Source organism: Peromyscus eremicus, chromosome 19, assembly GCF_949786415.1.
Source record: "Peromyscus eremicus chromosome 19, PerEre_H2_v1, whole genome shotgun sequence".
Classification (NCBI taxonomy): Eukaryota; Metazoa; Chordata; class Mammalia; order Rodentia; family Cricetidae; genus Peromyscus; species Peromyscus eremicus.
The window spans coordinates 43,166,619-43,184,412 of record NC_081435.1 but is presented as its reverse complement, the minus strand read 5'-3'; the positions used below and the strand labels follow the sequence as shown (position 1 = coordinate 43,184,412).

The following is a 17,794-nucleotide window of genomic DNA, read 5'->3' as shown; positions in this document are numbered from 1 at the left end:
AAATATTGGATGGCCCACTGGCCCACAGATGAAGTGTACCTGCACCCAAAGCCTTCTGTTTCCTATTGTCTTGCCCCCAAACCATTTGCTTGTTTTCAAGGTTGTTCTTATTGCCAGGTCCCACAGTGAGAATTGCATTACCACTTCCTTCCTCTCTCGACACATCTCCTACATCCAGTCATCTGTTGACATGTAGATTTCTGTCATCACATACTGATTGTGACAGCTTCTCCCAGGGTCCCTGCCTTTCTGTTCTCTGACTTGTGCTGTCCAGAGGCCAGGTTGCTGCCAACCTTTCCTAACTATCCTTCTGCTCCATAAGGTTTCATCCAACTTGGCTGGTTAATCTTCCAGGCAAAGGCAACCTTCGTAAGAACAGGACCAAATGGCTGTGTCTGCCTCCAAGGGGATTCAGACACTGGTGGAAGTGAGTGCCCTCAAGGAACGCTGGCTAGCATAGGGACAGCACAATGACTTGATGTGACACAGGTCAGCTCTCCTGGAAAAACATGGCTGCCCCTCCCAGGTAAGGCAGTACAGAAACTCCATTCCTGTGGGGAGTTGGGGGTCAGGCAGTTATAGGAAGAAGGAGAGATAGACCAGGCTGACGTAAACCAATGTCGAGAAGCACAGTGAGAGAAATTGTCCTTCAAGCAACCTGTCAGAGGAAAACCCTGTCAATCATCTCGTGTGTATGAAATGACCTGAAAGACCACACTCGGGCTTCAAGTCATGGGATGAGCAGCCAGCACACCGCAGATTGTCCCAAAGTTACAACAATACACCTGTCAATCAGAGTAAGGACCTATCCTACTTCTGGCCTCTGAGAAGCAGCTCCCCCCTCCTCCCAAACTCATAAATAGAACCCCAAAATAATTCAGCGCTGTTGAGCCTTGTGCTTGCCCATTCTGTGAGAGTTAACTACAAGAACACTACTGACTCACTTATTGAATTCCAAGGTTGGAAGCAGGAAGGGGCCCCTGGATCTCTCTGCCTTGTCATGTGAATGCAAGCTCCTGGCATCCCCAGGCAGTCATTATTGGATGTGACTTTTCTCCAGCAAGACAAATTCATGACATAATTTCTTTCACTATTTTCTTATCTAGAAAGGCCAATCGACAAAAGATTGAGTGAGATGCTCTTCAAGATATTTTTATTTTCAGTATGATGTGGCAAATGAGAAAGTCTCAGCGAGAATGACTACATCCACCAGTGTTATTGTACGTCACTCTTTAGAATCATCTGTCACTTAGGATTTTTCTTTCATAGTTCGGAATGGTGGTAATAAGATGGCTATGACCATCTCAGTGGATAAAGGCCCTTGTTGTCAAATGTGAGGATCTGAGTTCAATGCCTCGGATCCATGAGGTGAAATGAGGGGACTGAATCCTGTAAGGTTCCTCTGACATCCACTTGCACATGTGCAGGTGATGAAAGGAGAGAAAGAGACAGACAGACAGAGACAAAGAGAGAGACAGAGACAGAGGGACAGACAGACTTGGAGTATCCATTAGCAATGTCAGGTCATATTTAAAACACACTGAAAACATCTTAGAACTAGGGAGAAGCTTGCCTAGTTCCTCAAGCCTCCATCTCCCCCACTGTATAGTTTTCCAACAGTTGCTTCTATTGAGTAATTACATTTCGTCTTTACAGCCCAGTAGGAGCACGTGGGGTTGTAGTTACGGAGCCCAGAAGTAGAGACAGGTCCATTGTGCAAAAGCATTTGGAAGATAATGACACCACAGCCTTCCAAAAGATGCTCTCTGCAGACTGCTCAGTTCCATCCAGGCAACCCAAGAACGTAAGAGTTTTGTTCTTTGTTAATTTGCTTGGTTTTAATTCATTCTTTAAATGACATCACAGAGCTGTCTGAGAAATTCTTTTCTTTAAGGCTGGATCTTCTGGGATATCATCTGCTTTTCCTCTTTTTTTGGAGGCTGGAATAGCTCCTTATATAGAATACATTTTATTTATCCATTTATTTATGGGTGAACTCTAGAATGACAGAATGGCTTTATATCTCGACTGTTGAAGATGATGCTCCAGTGAACATGGAATACAGACATCTCTTTGACATGTTGGTTTTATTTCCTTTGGATGCATGCATAGTAGTGGAATTTCCAGATATTTTAGTTCTATTGTTAATTTTTTGAGGCACTACTTTTTTTTTTAAGATTTATTTATTTATTATGTATACAGCATGTATGGCTACATGGCCAGAAGAGGGCATCAGATCTCATTACAGATGGTTGTGAGCCACCATGTGGTTGCTGGGAATTGAACTCAGGACCTCTGGAAGAGCAGTCAGTGCTCTTAACCTCTGAGCCATCTCTCCAGCCCGAGGCACTATCTTCTATTTTCCATCATGGAAATATTGATTTATACTCCCACCAACAGTGTATATGGTTATCATCACCAACCCTTTGTTCTCTTTAATCTTTCTCAACAATAGTCATTGTAGGAGGGAGAGGGGTTTGATTTTCACTTCCTTGAGATCATTATTGTCAATAATTTTTAGAATAGTCTTGCTGACCACTCTTCTGTCTTCTTTTGAGAAATATCTATTCCATTCCTTTATTCACCCAGCCCTTTTTTTTAAAAGTTACATTACTCTCTTTTTTTCTAGTTGAGCTATCTTTGAAAGGCTATCTCTCCTTTATTATTGAAGGTCAATTCACTGGGGTATCATACTCTTAGCAGGTAGGGTTTTTTTTTTCCTTTCAACAATTTGAATACATCATCTAACTTTCTTCCAGCCTACAAAGTTCTCATCCTTAAACTCTGTCTCTTAACACTTCTACATACATATTTTTGTAAGTTGTTGCTCTAAACCATTGGATTTAATGAAGTGTGACAATAGAGTTACATCATAATGCAAGACAAAAGTTCCAGTTGAAAATCAGTTTGAAATTGAGTACCAGAAATCTGTTTTATCCCTCCACTCCAAATCATTCCTTGTCACAGGTCAAGTGTCTTTCTTGGACTGGGTAAGACAGGACAGAGACATGGTGTGATCACATGCTACCAAACATGCCTGGGCATTCCTCCACTCAAGAAGGTAGATGGGATGAACCCTGTACTGTGTCTTCCCCTGTCTTTCCTTGCCTGACCCCAGTCTTCTTTGCTAGTCTTTGGAACTTCCATTGAGAATATTAATTTAAATCTGCAAAGGAACCAAAATTGTTTGCTTTCCACCTCCCGTTCAAGACCCTCTCTGAACCTTGTTTTTTATACCCAGTACTTTAACCCCTAGTTTACTCATTCACCTAACAAACCTTGACATCCAAGGGCTCGATGTTTCCAAACTCCTGTTCTAGGAGCTAGCGATTCATCAGCAAACAAAATCATACCTTAATGGATTTGTGTGTGTGTGTGTGAGAGAGAAACAGAGAGCGTGTGAATAAATACACAGGCTACAGCTGATGAAAAACAAGGGTGGAGAGATTGAGGGAGCTGTAATATTGCTATTGGTGGGTTGTGGTGGTATTATGTTCCCCAAAATATTGTGCACCCTAATAAACTTATCTGGGGTCAAAGAACAGAACAGCCACTAGATACAGAGGCTAGAAAATAGTGGCACTCACGCCTTTAATCCTAGCATTCCAGAGGCAGAAATCCATCTGGATCTCTGTGAGTTCAAGGACACATTGGACACAACCAGGCATGGTGACACACGCCTTTATCCCAGAAAGTGAACCTTTAATCCCAGGAAGTGAGGGCAGAAAGCAGAAAGGTATATAAGGCATAAAAACCAGGAACTAGGCTGGTTAAGCATTCAGGCTTTTGAGAAGCAGTTCAGCTGAGATTCATTTGGATAATGACTCAGAGGCTTCCAGTCTGAGGAAACAGAATCAGCTGAGGAATTGTCGAGGTGAGGTTGGCTGTGGCTTGTTCTGCTTCTCTGATCTTCCAGCATTCACCCCAATAACTGGAACCATGTTTGATTTTTATTAATAAGACTCTTTAAGATTTCTGCTACAGAGGGTCAATGGAGACCTGAGTGAGAAATGGATCACAGACAAAGGAATACAAAGTCCACAACTAGACGGTTAAACTTTGCCTCCCCCGCCTCCCCCCCCCCCCCCCCCCCCCCGCTTTTAAATGTCCAATGTCATCTTTTTGGTTTAATTTTTAAAATGTCTTTTCAGGGAAAGTCGTGAGTGTTTAATGAGCAAAAATTCTCAAATTAGTAATAAGAATCTGATCCAAAAAAAACCTCCAGGAGACATTTGACCCAGCCCCAGCCCCCTGGGAGTTGGGGATATCAAACCAAGTGAGATTTCTGTAGAAGATGCTGGGGCCTTTAGCGTTTTGATAACCACAATTACTTTTATGACTCTCCTCTGTTGCGTCTTGCTGATGATTTACTGAACCACCACAACTGGGCCCTTTGCTTTCTTACTGGTAACATGAATGTCAGCACAGTTTTCACAGGGAGGAAGGAAATGAATCTAAGCAAACATGCAAAATTACCTTCTTTCTTGAACTATCATACAGAATCAATGAATGAAAGGAGAGAGGAAGTCTGGTGTGGTGGTGCATGCCTTAAACCTCAGTGCTCGGGAGGCAGAGGCAGGCAGATCTCCATGAACCAGACTGGTCTACATAGGGAGTTCCAGGAGAGCCAGAGCAAAATAGTGAGACTCTGTCTGAGAAAGGAAGGAAGGAAGGAAGGAAGGAAGGAAGGAAGGAAGGAAGGAAGGAAAAAAGAAAGAGGACAGAAGAAAGTAGTAGAGAAATCTGCCTGTGTCAAACGATCATTCTTAGTCTAGAAGACTCCAACTAAGCATCACTGATACATATGTTTTTATTCTACACTACAAATTACCTTCAAACCTACCTAATTACCAATACTGCTCATCACAGCTAGGCTCTGTCTTCAAATGTAGAAAACAACAGGCAATAGGAAATCAGGTCTGACTTCACTGGCCACATTCTGCCCAGGGTGAGAAAAAGGTTGAGAAGAACAAGAAGCCACTGAAGGAGTTGTGACTTTCATGTCCAGCCCAAAGTTGATTTGGTCTATTTTTTTTTTTCAAAATTGATTTTAGAGAAGTCAAATAGATAAAATTTACAAAGACAAAACGATGTGATAAGATAATCAAAGATAGATTCAACCATGGGAAATGTTATATTGAGTGGTTCCAAGATGTTCCTCCTGTGGCACAGAAGCATGACAAAACTTACTGGGCTTACTTGTATACCAAACTCTTTAGCCAAATGTACAGCTGTAACCATTAACTAGAAGGCAGAAGGTGACCACTGAACTCATTCCCTGCATTTGTTAAAATCTAATTTAGAGGGAAAGTTTATTTTTAAAAAACGTTTTCTTTTTATTTATTTATGTTTGTTTATACACATGTGTACAGTTGCCTCAGAAGCCAGAAGGGGATCCCCTGGAGTTACAGGCAGTTATGAGAGGTGCTGGGATTGAACTCAGGTCTCTCCAGCCCCAGGAAACGTCCTTTTTAAGACAACTGACTTCCACATGTTCTCCACTACAGGAGTCTCTGAGGTTGAACATGTTTAGTCTGACCTTTCCATTCCAGTGTGGTTACAGAAGATATTGACACTCGCTGCTTTCGACAGGGATCACATGCATGCTTGCCTGCCTTCCCAAAGTGTCCTTGAAATCCACTCCAACAGGAACCACATTCTGACCTTGCACAGGGCCTACTGACTACTTGGTCCTCAATGTTGATGTCGCAGTGTGTCTCCCATTGGAATCATCACAAGAATAACAGCATCAGCCAGCAGCTGTCTTCTCTTCTCTTCTGGGCAGTTGGCTCGGTCACCTGTAACCCTCATACTGATGGAAACTTTGATTCTATGTTGATTTTATTTTGTCTTTTTTTTTTTTTTTTTCAGAGCTGAGGACCGAACCTAGGGCCTTGCACTTGCTAGGTAAATCCCCACCCCCTCTATGTTTATTTTATGCATAAGTAAACTGAGGTTGAGGTTGAGAGGATTTATGTCATCAGCTTAAGCATACACAACTGGTAGAAGCCACATGACTAGGATCTCACCCCATGAATGTATGACCCCAGATCCCATGCTCACAATTCCGCATTATGCCCTCTGTGCCCTACAGTCACTTAAATGAGAAGTTGTGTTAGGAGCAAATGAGAGCTAGGCCATTTGTCTCTACCTACTGCTCACAGATTGAAGAGAACACACCTGGGTCATGTTCCCATGCATTCATGGGTGTTCCATCTCCCCTCACAGCAACTCTCCCTTTGCAAACACTCATGGTACAGAGCACAGTGGCTGTCACCCTTCCACCTGGATTCCAGTCACATTCAGAGAGAGGTGAAACAAGTCAGATGGGGTTAAATGGCTTTTTACAATAGGACCCACAATCTCTTACTATTAGAACACTTGAAAGGCTCCATTCTTTATTTCCTTTATAGAGGAATGGGCGGGGGTGAGGCAAGCCAAAAGAAGAAGAAGAAGAAGAAGAAGAAGAAGAAGAAGAAGAAGAAGAAGAAGAAGAAGAAGAAGAAGAAAGGAGTAAGTCACACACTGGGATTAACCAGAAGATTCTACAAAAGAAATGGGGTTCTGGTGCTGCTCATATTCCTGGCTCATGATACCAGAGGACACCCCACAAAACAAGTTGTAATTGGGGACATTGAGTTTTCAACAACTCTGGCTGGATCTAGCTATCTTCCAGTCTGTCCTCCAGTGTGGACATGTGGCTTCCTGATGCGATTATAGTCCTGGCACATTGTCACTCAGCTAGCAGAATGATCTGACGGCTTCTTTAGCATGCGGTGTATAAAGAGTCTGAGTTATGTAAGGCTGTTACATCACAACCTGTCCAGGCGCCTTTGCAAGGCTATTAGCCAGGTTCATTTTGGGCAGAAACAATTAAGTCCAGGCTATTATTTACAGCCAGTACCTAACCAAATAACCTTAAGTCCCTAGGTTTATTGACACTGATACTGAAGTGGGGGGCGGGGGCGGCAATGTTGAGTGTGTTCGGTGCGCAGCTGTGCTGATTAAAACCTCACTTGGCAGACACTGATGGCCTTACTGTAGCTGTAGTAAATGTTCCTTGTAATGCATTTTCAACTACAAAAATTGCTGCCGAAAAGAGCATTTAGAAAACTAATTCTATTGAAACCAACGAAGTGTTGACACATTGCCCGATGCCCATTTGTTTAAGAAGGCTTGTTTTAAGGTATAAAAGTCTAATCCTGGAGGCAAAAATCACTGACTTTTCGGTCTAGTGACCAGGAGAACAGTGTGGCCATTTGTGTGGCCTGCAGCTCCTCATTAATTCTTCCCCTTACTCACCGGCTTCCTCGCCTGACTCTACAGAATTTCAAACCTGCTTCTTAGCCCTGGACACCAGCTCTGAGGCCCTTGCTTATGCAGGATTATTGCAGGGCTTTGCAATGTTTGCTGATGTGTCCTGAGTGAGAACACCATGGTCTGCACTCCAGAGTGCTCTTTATCATTACTTGAATTGTGACTCCATGATGTGTCTCACCGGGGGTTCTGATACTTGCAGTTTTTGGAAAGTACCATTTTACTATACCTTACCACTAGGAAGAAAAAAGCGTAGAAATATTTACAACTTAGAAGAGAAGTATAACATGAAGTAAAAGCTGATTATTCACCTCAGACTAGTCCATTGGTTCCTCCAGACAAACCTTCGAAGCTTCTGTCACCGGCTGCAATAGAACAGAAAAGCGAGCATCTCTTGCATTCTAAATAGGCACACACAGGGAAGCCAAATCCATGAGCCATTCAAGGATGAAAGAATCTTCATGAATGAAGGGCGTGGTCAGCACACAAAGCTGGTCACCTCTGAACAAGAGAAACCATGTCAAAGGCAAAGCACATAACAGGCATTGATGGGGGTGACTCTGTACCCCTAAGCTGTTAGACCCCAGTTGGTACTTCGGGGATTCCCAAGAAATCACATGGAAGCAAGGTTTCTCATAGAGTGGGTGAAGGGATCCTTCCTCTCTCTTGTTCGCTTGAGCTCAAATGTGTGGATTTACTGTGGCTATTTATACCAATGGTCATCCCTGGAAACATGATGGGGTGCTCTATGCCCGCTAGATTGAGGGCATTTGTACCAGCCTTATGCCATCGGATTAAGAAAAGAAAAGAAATGAAATGCTATAAATAAAGTATTTTAAAGGGAATAATTATGTGGCATTTACTATGGGGTGTGTGTGTGTGTGTGTGTGTGTGTGTGTGTGTGTGAGAGAGAGAGAGAGAGAGAGAGAGAGAGAGAGAGAGAGAGAGAGAGAGAGAGAGAGAGAGAGAGAGAGAGAGATTGAGGAGCTGACTCAAACCATTATGGAACTTGGCAAATCCAGAATCTGATGGGGAAAAGGGAAAGCTGACTCAGAAAAGTGCTTCTCCAATCCAGAAGCAATCTGCTGGGACTATCCCTTCTTTCTCAGGGAAGATTTTCAACCTATAAAAACTTTCACCTGCTTGGAAGGGGCCCATCCACACTAAGGAAGGCAATTTCTTTTACTCCAGTTTCACTAGATTATGATTTTTAGTCTCATTGAAAAAAAAGAAGGAAAACAATAACAAAAAAACAAACATACACCCTTGACTAATATCTAGGCATCACAGCCTAGTCACACACATAAAATTTACTGTCCACCTCCTCTGCTAGGGCATCATCCATGAGTTCAAAATCACACATACCCAGATTTCCATCCTGTGGATTCTGCGTGTGTTTATCACATGTTCGACCCACACTCCAGGCCTTACTTCCTTGGCCTAGCAGCTAGTGGTGATGTGTTTGGTGGACAATTCCATTTTAAACTCATAAGCCTGTATCGCTGAACTATACTTCAGGAATGCAGTGTGTGTGTGTGTGTGTGTGTGTGTGTGTGTGTGTGTGTGTATGTGTGTGTTCCAGCACACTGGTCTGACCAATGAAACCATCTCAGATTTCCACGGAGGCAAAAAGGCAAATACCTTAGTTAATTGGTCCGGTCAGGTCTCGGTTGAGAGAGACATGTTTTCTCGGCCCATAGTTTAGGATTTCATGCTGATCCCGCTGACACAGTTCAGATCAGCATGACCTACCACGGGAGCGGTTATCCTTTGATCTGGCGGCTAGGTTGTAATTTGACCCATTCAGATGGCTTTTCTATAAGAGTCAAGCAAGACACAGCCAAATCAACCCATTTATCTTAATGTGCTTTCTTTCTTTCTTTCTTTCTTTCTTTCTTTCTTTCTTTCTTTCTTTCTTTCTTTCTTTCTTTCTTTCTTTCTTTTAGAAGTAAGGCTTTGCCTATCTTTTGTCAAGGAAAAAAAAAAGGAATCTGTATATCTGATGAGCTTTGAAGTCCCATCTGGTGTTTCATGTTATTGTGCTCTGTTCTCACCATGGGCGAGCCGAATCCTATCTTAAAGGTTCAACAACTATTCAGTCACAGACACCCTTCACTATACTGTGTCCTTATCAAAGATTTGGATTTACAAAATGCTACCTGGAAACCAAGCTTTCTTAGCAGGTCTCCCTCCCCAGGCTGCCTCTGCTGCCTCAGACAGGGCTCCTGGTGAGAAATCTGTGAGTCTCGACATTTGTCTCTGCCCTTTGGACATGCAACAGAACTTTTAACCTTGAAAAAAAAAATCTGTTTCAACGATATGATTTTATGTGACAAAAGAAACATCTCCTTAGAAGTCTGGGCATGTATGACTTTCTCTTTGTAAACACCCACGTGTTGGCAATGAATGTGTGAACAGATAAACTTCAGTTCAAGCATTTAACGTGCCAAGGAAGTCGAATCTTCGAGGAGACTCTCTGGATGGTAAATGCAGGCAAAAAGCCCAGCACGAAACCAACACTGAAACATTATTTTGTTGGAGTGGGGGTCGGGGGGGGGGGGGGGGGGGTAGGAGGACATTCCAGAGAGAAGCCTGGCTCTGGAATGTGTGGCTTGGCAGGTAGGAAAAACTTGAGAAAGAAAAACATAGCTCTGTTGAGTATAAGCCTGTGCTGTCAGGGTCTCAGCAAGGTGGCTGCGCTTTTTACCCCGTGATCAAGGTTACTTTTGTTCGGTCGTCAGAAGCGACTACTCTTAAAATGCATTTTTGCTTTTATTCCTCGGTGAACAGTTCTGTTCGAGTAAATAATCCGTCTATGCATTGTGTATTCGGAGGGAAGATCAGCTGCGGATTGTTGTTTTAACAAACTGGAAGCCTGCCAACATTCTCTGGGCAGAGGATGAGGACGCGGAGGCTAGCACGTGATCTCCTTTGGATTGGAGACAGAATTTAATCTTTTTGCCTCCCTTCTCTTTCCCCCTCCAGATTCCAGTCCTTTCTTTCCCTTGGTACACAGTCTCTTTTCATGGAGGTAACTTAAGCTATCTCAAACAGCATGAATTAATAAAGGAGAGCATTTTTAAGGGGGGGGGGGGTGGTGTTGGAACATGGAACGTTTAAAATTCTTTCTGGGGTACTTAGTTTAAGAGCGAGGTGATTAATGGGTTTATGTTATCTACCAAAGAGCTTCCATCATGCTGAGGACGTGACAAGGGATTTATGGTCATGAAAACCCTGCAATCCATCCTGGGTATCTCAATCTATCAGCCCCGCATTCATACCCAAAGCACTAAATGACATAGCTGTAGCTATCTGAAAGCAAGATCATTTTTAAGAGATTATGGACTGCCAAAAGGGAATACTCTGAAAATACAGGGCAGGAAACTGTTTCCTCTCCAACCCGCCACTCCAGCCAGTGTCCCGGTACCTCGAGCAAGTGTCTCACTATGACTGACAATCTCTTCTTGGAAAGAAAAGAAGAAAATGCTGAGCAGATGACAAGCTCGTGATTAATCTTCTAGTGCTCAGTGAATTTCCCAGCATTTTCTCAGAACCATGTTGAAGGAGATTGGCCAGGGACCCCGCAGATCTTCACGGGGCGGACTGCTCATTGTATATGGTATCTTAGTAAGAGAAAAATCTACCCTTACCTTGGGGAAAACTCACTGGGTTACACACACCAGGTGAGAGGACTCCCAATAGCCCAGTTCGAAGCTTCATTTCTTCTCAGACACTGAAAGGGTATGTATATGCACAACGTGGAAGCTTGTGCATCAAGTTGTGACTGCTCTACCTGTGAGCCCTGAAGAACCCATGGAGCTAGGTTTGCAGAACTTACCTGCAGTTTGCTTTCCAGAGACCACTCCACACAGTCCAGGCACAACACATCCAGGTATCATGTGGGTGTACATGAGTATCACAGGAAGGCGGTGTTCAACACAAGCGCTCTCAATGTGTTGAAGGGTGTTAATTAGCTTCGAGATGTGCTAAAGGAATTTGTGCCTGCAGATAGGAGACAACTGAACTTTGCCATTCATTTTCTGTAAAAATCATAATAATAATTAGATCACATGTATAGGCACAAAAACCTCAACTTCCATTACACCCTGAAATACCCTGGTGAGTGAGAGAAAAAAAAGAAGAAAGTTAAACCTAGAAAAAGAAAAAAAAAAGTTTCTCACAGCCTAAGTGAAAATAATTGTGTGTTCTATAAGTTCCTCTGGCTGGGGGGGAGTAGGGGGGTGGATAACCACCAATCTTTCCATCATGAGACCTCCCCTCTGGAGGAGTCATTTTGTCAAGGTCATCCACGTGTCAGGCTTTTGGGCGCCTTCGCTTTAACTTAATTCATTTTTTTTTTTTTGCTGTGTGCTTTGGAAAGGAAGGAGCCCTGTAGTGACATATTTCACCGCAGGCAGCATTTCGACCTCAGAGTGTGGACACTAGCTCGGTGTGTTCCAGAGACAGCACGGGCTTGTTACTCGGCCATTGCCCTGCCTGCCGCTTTGGGGTACTTCTGCCTCGGAGAGAAGCAAAGGGTGGGGACACACTGCTAACTAAAGGAATCCCACAGGCCGCAGAAGGCGTGTGGTAACAAGCCAGTGTGTGTACTCTGTCTTGCAGCGTCGGGTTGGAAGAGGGTGGAGGAGGCCTGTTCCTGCAACAGAAATTGCTGCGCAGCAAATGGACTCTCCTCCCCCACCTCCCACAATGAACGCTGCAGAAAGCGTCATCTATCAAAAGGCTCTTAAAGGCCGTCCCTGACCAGCCTGGGGTGGAGGGCTGTTATGACAGCTGGGAGGTGGGAGGAGCTTCTATCCACCTAGCTGTCCGTCAAAGAGAGCATGGGAGACCCTTTAGATTAATAGGGTCATACTGTGACTGAACTCCTGTGGCGGCAACTCATTCTCTTTCTGTGCCCCTCCCCTAAGACACCTCCAGATTGCCCTCAGGCTTGGCCTTTGAGGTCAAAGCGACAGAGGGAGAAATGTCATTTCCTATTGATAATACCGGTCTTGTCTTTTTTTTTTTTTTTTTTTTTTTTTCCCCAGTGTCAAAGTTTCTGGCCTCACTGGTTTTGCTTGTGACCCAAAGTGATACATCATCTTCCTTAATCTCACAAGACCGATGCTAAGAAAACAGTAAATGAGCCACTCCAGCTGGAAGTCACTTGTTCGTAGTTCACACTAGATTGGATTTCAGTTTCAAAGATATAGTAGCGTGTCAATACAACTGTCTCTACCACGGAGTGTGCTCTTAGTACTAAAATGGTATTGGTCGCTTAGTTCAGTTTGGTGGTTTCTTTTGTCTCTGTGAGCGTGTGTGTGAGTATGAGTGTGTGTGTGAGAGAGTATGAGTGTGTGTGTGTGTGTCATGCACACGCGCCCTGCATGTGATGTATGCATATACCTGTGTATGAGTATCCCTGCCTATGTACCCACAGGGGAGGCCAGAGAAGTTAGCAGAGAGACAGTGGATGTTTTCCTCTATTTGTTTTTGAGGCGGGGTCTGTTGAAGAACCTGAAGTTCACTGTTTGGGCTAATGTGTGTGCCAAGCAGCCTCCTGGCTTCTGCCAGTGTCTCTTCTCCAGCGCTCAGACTGCAGGCACATGCAGCCACGCCCGGCTTTTGCATGGGTGGTGAAGATTCAAACGCAGATCCTCTGGTTTGCATACCAAGTGCTCTTGTCTACCAGCCCGGTTTTCCCTACCTTGGCAAGAAAGTCCTGACATTGTTTTTGCTATCTTTTCAAGGAAAAGCTTTTTTATGCCTGTCACCATAAAGGGGGAGGGGCATTTGTTATATAATCTTCAGAAACTCGGTGAGAAAATTATCCTTAAGAGCAGAGATTCCATAAGACAAAGAATAGAAGCAATACGTCACAGAAAAACCTCGAATAAATGTTTGCTCTCAGGAAGGACTACGAAGAGTAGAAACTGACCAAGACAGAACTTCAGCTGTCCCATTCAGTGGTTGGAGGTTTGTCATCATGAATACTAAGCGTTCTCTCAATAACAGAAAGGAAGGGAGTCTCAAGATCAGTCGTAATGCTACAACTAGCCATAGAGGTGCCTAAAGAGGAATGACAGACAATTACATTTTTTATTGTAATTTTTATATTTTGGGGTGTGTGTGTGTGTACAATAAAATTGAATCTATCTTGATTACCTATCTATGGGCATTTCTTAAATTTGGCACCTGAGACCAGAATCCCAGTGGCCTTATCCACTTCATCTTGGCCTCCTAACTGTGGAGGAAAAGAAAACAAAATAGGAAAGGAATCCACTGTCAGAAAACGACTTTCTCAGGATCAGCAAGCTAAAAGGGACGGAAGGCCTGGCTTGCAGGTTGGGTTCGACTGGTTTCCTTGTGTTTGGGGACAGGATCTCATGTTTCCCAGGCTTGTCTGGCTGGAACTTGCTGTGGAGTTGAGGATGCCCTTGACCTTCTCTATTCCCATGTGCTGGAATTACAGATATGTACAACCACACCTGGCTGATGAGGTGCTAAGGATCAAACCCAGTATTTGTGCATACTAGGACAGGACTCTACCAACTGAGCCACGTTCTCAGCCCTGGAGACTAGTTTTAGTAGTTGGAAGTAACAGCACTGGTTTTCTAAAACATGCTAAATTTCATGAGAGTCTGGATCGTCTTACATAAAGGAGTTGACACATTTTGAGATAAGGTGTGGGGATATGTCTTCCTTTCTTACTTATTGCCACTACGACCACACCCGTATTTTTCTGTTAAGTACAAATTAATTCACTTAATCTTCATGTCAGCCCTTTGAAAAATATAGGACACTGTCTAAAGTTCAGAGGTAAGATGCAGAAATAGAAAAAGAGAGAAAGCACGCTGCTGAATGCAATGTAGTTAACAAGTGATAGAACCGAGGTTTAAAAAGCAATGTCCGGGGCATAATATCCCCCACAGGAAACAGATTGGATGCCTTAGTCAACTTTCCATCCCTCTAACTAAATGCCTGAGGTATCAATGGAGAAGGATGAAGGTTTGATTTTGATCTTGGCTGATGGTGATTTCAGCCCATGCTTACTTGGCCCTATTACCTTCATACCTGTGGCTAAGTAGTATATCATGGTAGCAACAAGAGGCCTATCTACATCATCATAGCCAGCAAGCAAAAAAAAAAAAAAAAAAGACATGAAATATCCAACAGTCCTTTCATGGGCTTGCCTCAACTGATTAAACTTCCTTCCACTAGGCCCCACCTACCAAAGGTTCTACTACCTCCCAAGACCACACAGGCTAGTGAGCAAGCATTCTACACCTGGGCCTTTAGGGGCCATTTACCTACACCATAGTAATGTGTGAACCTCACATACCCACCCCTCACCCCACCCCCTGCCCCTAGCACAGAGCTCTGCAAGCATGGAGAGCAGCTATTCAGTGGATGTAAGTAGACAGTCCAAAAATAGACCCGCTGTGAACTGAACAAAAAGTTAAACGATGCTATGAGACAATACACAGAAAGAGAAGAAAGAATAGAAAGCACTTAATATGAATGAATAAGATGCATAGATAATATACAAGCCCTCTGAGATATGAGGAGCCCAGAGGACTTAGAAATGAGAGCAATAATACAACATGGGTTGGAAGCACCTTCCTCTAGAGACTCCTGGGTCAGAATCCCAGATCTACTGTTGAAGTGACTTACAGCCACATGGCTTCCCTATGCTTTAGTTTATATAATATATATTCATAATTATTATTATATTATATATTGTATATTATATAAAATAGTATATAAAATATATTATATGTGATATATATATGAAGTGGTAATATGGCCCATTTATATGATTAAGTTAGGTTTTATAAAATGTTAAGATTATTATCACATGGCTAGTGTAAGTATTGTTTGATGTTTACTACTAGAGTGTTATATTGCTGTACCTGAAAGGAATACAAAGAAAATGTAGGGGAATGCAAAATTGACTAAAAATTATAACAACAGAAATACCCTTCGGGGCTGATGAGATGGCTCACTAGGGAAGAAGTGCTTGCTGCCGAAGTCCAGTGACCCGAGTTCAAACCTTGGAAGCCACAGTAAAAGGAGAGAATGAACTTCTGAAAGGTAGTGTGTGACTCCTAGTATCATGGCATACTCACACTCACCCAAACACACACACACATGCACTGACATATGCATGTATGTGTGCAAATAATAATAAAAACCAATAAATTTCAAGTTTTAATTAAACAGTGTATTTTTCAATGCAGTAACCCTGAGCAGCTGAAGTTTTACATCATGAAGGAAAGGATCTTATGAATTAAGTTCAGCTTAATTACAGAGAAATATAGAAAACAGTTCAATGCTCGCACTCCTTTGTGAATAAACTGCATTCTCACTGTTTTTGACATCTTGAAAGTGGAGCAATCTTTCTAACTTTTTTCTAAACTATATTTCCAAGGATGTTTATTTAAAAACATTTAAAAAGGAATGTTTATATAGGAAAGGTCTTGGGAAATACGGTGTTCCCCTCCAGTAGGGGAAGGGAGAATACTAGTTTGTTTTCCACACAGTAATGATGCTTCCCACTACAGAAGACTCAGGGATTCTCCACCATTACACAGCCCACTATGATGACCGCAGGTATCAGCCGCTTTCTGTACAGCTCCATAGGAACTCATTGAGGTTTTGGCAACTAGGGAAAATAATAACACCGTGGCTATTGTCATTGCTGTGAGCAAAACATGGCCCTCCGTGTCTGACCTAGGGCCTCATGCTGCTGCTAAGATGCATGAAATTGTGACCAGGTAGTTTGGAAAGAGTGACATTTTCAGAATTACCACATTCTGTTGCGTATATCTTTCATAGGCTAACTAAATCAAATGATATAATGTCATGCAATGCAATTTAATATTCTATAAGTGTCTCAGCGTTTTGATAGCAGAATATTCAGTATATGTAGTTGTTTCATTCCTTGCCCATAATATGCTCTTTTAGAAAAATCTGTGTCTAAAATAAAATAGTAATTAAAGGTTTATGCTAGTGATCATAGATGCCTAAATGCAGGGCATTCAGAACACAGCCACTGTTCAGGGTGTGTCAAGTAAAAACACTGTAAAATACAAAAAGGACAAATTCCACTTTTCCATCTGCCACATTCAGATGAGGTCATAGAATCAGAATACATGAGCATTCAGACCCGAGGTCAAGGCAGTGCCAAAGGAGAATACGATCAGCAAATGTTGAGTTCAAGACAATTACAGCATTGTTAACTCTGACTGCTATATGAACACTGCATGCGGTCACTTTTTTTTTTTTTTTTGGTTTTTCGAGACAGGGTTTCTCTGTGTAGCTTTGCGCCTTTCCTGGAACTCGCTTTATAGACCAGGCTGGCCTCGAACTCACAGAGATCTGCCTGCCTCTGCCTCCCGAGTGCTGGGATTAAAGGCATGTGCCACCACCACCCGGCACGGTCAGATTTTTAAAGATTATTTAGAGACCCAAATATCCAGTCAGTCTATGGTCCTTCTAAACTCATGCCAAGAGCTCACAAAGCAAAGCATATACTCTCTCACCACTGTGGCCATGAAGGAAGGGAGTCAGTGTTCTCTGCTCCACCCAAGCTTGCCTCTTCTGGGATAACATGTTTCTGCCATCTGCCCATTTGTGAATGACTTGTAGAAACGGACTTCTAAACTAGCTTGATGGAGGATAATTAAACCTAACCAGTCTTGGCTACTTTCTCACATGTCACAATAAAAGGGTGAAACTATCTGATGGACGTGGTTGTTTTCCAAAGTGGGAAACGTACAAATGTAAGGAGGTGACTCCTGATGTTATAACAACAACATTTTCCCTGAGTAGACCAAGGACCATGGTACTGCTGAGAGAGTGACTTCTTTCCTCCTCTGCTTCCCTCCTAAGTCATTATCAAACACACCCACCTTGCTGAACGACAGAGTACTTGACTGTTTGATGTTGGGAACAGAGCGCCACTGGAATTACAAACGGAAGGATACAAGTGTGAGTGACAAGGGCAGGGAGAACCTTTTTGGGTTTCAGCCTCTTAATGACCGAAATTTATTTTAAGTTCCAAGCGTGACGTCTATTTCTGCAGGAAGGAAACCAAACAGACAGCAGATACATTAACCTGGTAGAACGGGAGACCTGGATAGACATTTACAGGTTGAACATTTACTCTAGGGTGTTTACGTATTCACACCACAGCCACCAGTGCCTGGTGCCCAACAAAAGCAACTCCACTAGAGTCACAGAATCAGAAGGTAAGTCAGTGAAGAAAGTCTTTCGCAGGATGGATTTTGTCCTCACACGTGAAGTTTTCCGCTCCACCTACACCAAAATTCTGGCCTTTGAGCAGATTTTAAGGCAACGCAGATGGGACCCGTGGAGGATCATTTGACTTGGCTGTAGGAGGGAAATTGTTTGTTTGAAGGTGCCCAAAAGAGACATGGACTTCTGTCTTCATGCTTAGAATTGTAACACT

At 43.0% G+C, this 17,794-nt stretch overlaps 1 long non-coding RNA gene across 1 annotated transcript; it reads left to right on the top strand.

Annotated features, from left to right (window-relative positions):
- The first annotated feature begins 264 nt into the window (after positions 1–264).
- Positions 265–12,523, top strand: LOC131895927 (uncharacterized). Its single transcript, XR_009375322.1, has 3 exons — positions 265–526; positions 1,657–1,804; positions 12,369–12,523. It is a non-coding gene; the product is annotated as an uncharacterized LOC131895927 (long non-coding RNA).
- The last annotated feature ends 5,271 nt before the right edge of the window (positions 12,524–17,794 follow it).